Source organism: Oncorhynchus keta, chromosome 32 (assembly GCF_023373465.1).
Source record: "Oncorhynchus keta strain PuntledgeMale-10-30-2019 chromosome 32, Oket_V2, whole genome shotgun sequence".
NCBI classification, from domain to species: domain Eukaryota; kingdom Metazoa; phylum Chordata; class Actinopteri; order Salmoniformes; family Salmonidae; genus Oncorhynchus; species Oncorhynchus keta.
Window position 1 is genome coordinate 21,516,623 of NC_068452.1, and position 3,281 is coordinate 21,519,903.

Sequence of the window (3,281 nt, forward strand, 5' to 3'; positions counted from 1 at the left end):
TTTATGTTTTACCCAAATCAATATATATTCGCAATCGAAAAATACACAAACTAAGGCGTGAAAACAGTTTTATTATAGTATTTGAAATATGACATACGCATTATTCGTTGAGAAAAATTGGGGGATATGGTTTAGTCTTAATCATTGTTATCTATGTAGGCTATAGCACAAACAGTTCAGCAATAATTAAATATTCGATCAACATGTTTACTTGGTTTCATGGGACATAAGAATTACAGGGTTCTATGCTCCTGAGCTTTCACGTTTTTCTTGTGCGGCATTGCCCATCAATTTGAGCGTAGTCTTCTCTCAGGTAGCTAACCTTATCGGCCTAGGTCTTTATAGTGCATTGTGAGACCAATAGCATAATGTAAGTGTCCCTTTTCAGCAGGGGAATAACAAGAGTAGAAACATTACTGAGGTTATGAGAATCATAGCAAGTCAGGTCACATGCTGTGAAAACCAAAATGAATATGACCGGTTTCCCGAGATTAGGACTATACCTCCACTAAAACGCACGCTCAATGGAGTTGCTTTCACTGTAGCTAGAACTCTGGATCCTCTACCACTCCCAGATTTCCCGTTGTTTGTTGTAATCTACTAGAGGCAAAGCAACACGGTTGACAATGTTTACTTTCATTACAAACTCACTCACACATTGAAGCAGCATGACTCAAATCTCTATCCCTAATGACCAAAAGCTCAAGCACTCTTCTCTTTACTTTACAGTGTTTTGCATCATTAGCCGGTGCTTATCATGGAGTAACATTGGCTTATGGAACAATATCATTATTTATCATGTGTAGGTTTTCAAGGAAAAGTGAACATGTTGGTTTCTTCTTTGTGATGCACATTCATTCAAAGAAAATGAATGGCCTCTGTTTATCCCGGATGACTAATCTGAGTAATGTAATGGTCTATAATACAGCTTGTACAGGCTGCACATCACATAGCATTGGGTTGAACTTTGACACGTTCAATCATCACAGTGGTAAAGTCTGGTGTAAATCATGTAGCGTTTATTGATATATAAGTGGTTAGACAAAAATAGTCATTTAATTCAACAGAAAAAGCAAGCTTCGTTATTAGATCAGTCGGAGATATTATCATCTCAGTCCAGTTGAAAATGGCAGTGCTCAGGATACGTACAGTATCCCGCAGGCTTGAGGTCAGTTGCATTTCAAATCCAGACAATTCAGGAAGCACACTGAAATTCCAATGATCTTAAATGCTTTTCAGTCAGGAACATTTGGAATTGGAATTTGGTTTACTTTCTGAATTTACTGGAATTTAAATGGAATTGGCTCCAACCCTGGTAACCTGCGGTAGTTTGTCTGATCATTTTACAAAAAACTGCATGCTGTATTGACTGACAATGCTGTGAGACTACACTACATGGCAAATAAATGAAACAGTTGAAAGATGAGTGGTCACTGTTTGTATCTCCACTCTCTCCTGAAGATGGTAGAAAATGCTATGAATCTCCTTGGGGGAGATGAGGGGTGTTTAGAGATGGTGGTAAACTTAGCTCATATTTGACAAAAAACTTGGTCAATTTGTAATGTATCTGTGTGTCCAGTATTCCCCATTGGCATTTATGTAATGAGAATCCATTTCAGCCTTGTAAAAAAAATCAAGTAAACACAAAATGTGAACTGCACAAAGACCTACATATTTTTTGAGGAATATCTTTGGTTTCTTTTTGACTGCATCATCTCTCCTTCTTTCTGCACTGACCACTCCCTCCACATGATCACCCTGTCCCCCCCTCTCTCTCACCCTCTATCTCTCTCTATCTCCCTCTCACCCCCCACAACACACACACACACGTCCTCTCTCGGTGTTCCATCTCACTCTCCTCAGAGAAAGCACTCTCCTTAATCAGATTCCTGCCTCATTGATTATCCTAATGGTGTTCCACAGAGACCTCCCCTCTCTACCCCGGCCCCTTCATCAAGGTCGGTCAGACACAGAGAGCTATGGAGACACGTAGAAAAGCCTTCTATAGCGCTGTCTTGGAGCCACGCCCTGTGTCCTTTCAGTCCTTCACTACATTGTTCTCCAGAGGCATGTCTTGTAGGTAGAGAAAGAACACGAGACAACAGCTTTTAGCTTGTATTGCATTTACTGGTCTCACTTCACGTCAAACTCAAATCATCTCTTCTAATCACCATCGTCTCCCTATATCAGACCCTTGCCAGACCACACAGGCACAAACAAGCTGACAAGTAATTCAAATAGACAGAGACTGAGGTCCAGGAACGGACATTACTTTTTTTCTTTCACCTTTGTAACTGCCATGTCATTATTCACAATCCCTTGTAATTTGCTGCCGGCACAAACCAAATTGGATAGCACTTACATTTCTATACGTTACTTATAGACTTTCATTTAACTGTCACCTGGTACATTGACATATGCTGGAGGGGTTCCGACAAGATTCTCTCCTTTTTCTCCCCACAATTAGAGCACCCAGTGCAGTCCAGGTGAAATGCTGGATATATCCTGTCGTTAGCTGTGGCCATGGGGATAGATTCAATAAGCAAGGCTCTGTCGATCTCAGACAGACTCCTCTTTCAGGAGAGAAGTCTATGGAGTAACAGTAACGTGGCAGGTTAACACAGGTATGTCTGTGCTTATTATAGCATATATGTACAGTACATGTATGATTCTTGTAGCACTGTGAGCATACATGCATACATTTGTACAATGTGTGTCAGTACAATTACATTTTTTTTAATGAACATTATCATGTAAGCACAGTGAGAGAAAAAAAACAGTGGAAAAAGTGAACTTCTACAGAACGATGGCACTAGGAAACTTTGATTAAACGATGGCTCAAAATGTCATTATCCTGTCATCAGTGACAAGCCCTAGTGACAACCAGGTAGTTTGGTGGTTACACTGGTAACTAAAAACTGAGAGAAGGAGAACTATTTTCCAGATATCACAATATATTACAACTTAGAAACTTAATGAAACATTTTTTTTTTAAAGGAAGGTAAAACTATGCAACTAAATTCACATCTCTTTCGAGTCGTCACTAATCCTTCATCCTTCTCATTCCTCATTTCAAAACAAAACAAATAGGATCTGTTGCGATCCTGTTTTTTTATGTGAAAAACTTTAGAAACAATTACTTTACACGTCTGGCATCCAACAACCCCATGACATCATTTAAAGATACACTAGTTTATCCCTGTTTGGCTCAAGATTGCGGCTGAAACATTACACACGCACAAAAATAGTTCCATTTATGCCAATCAGTGAGTCTCTTCCTC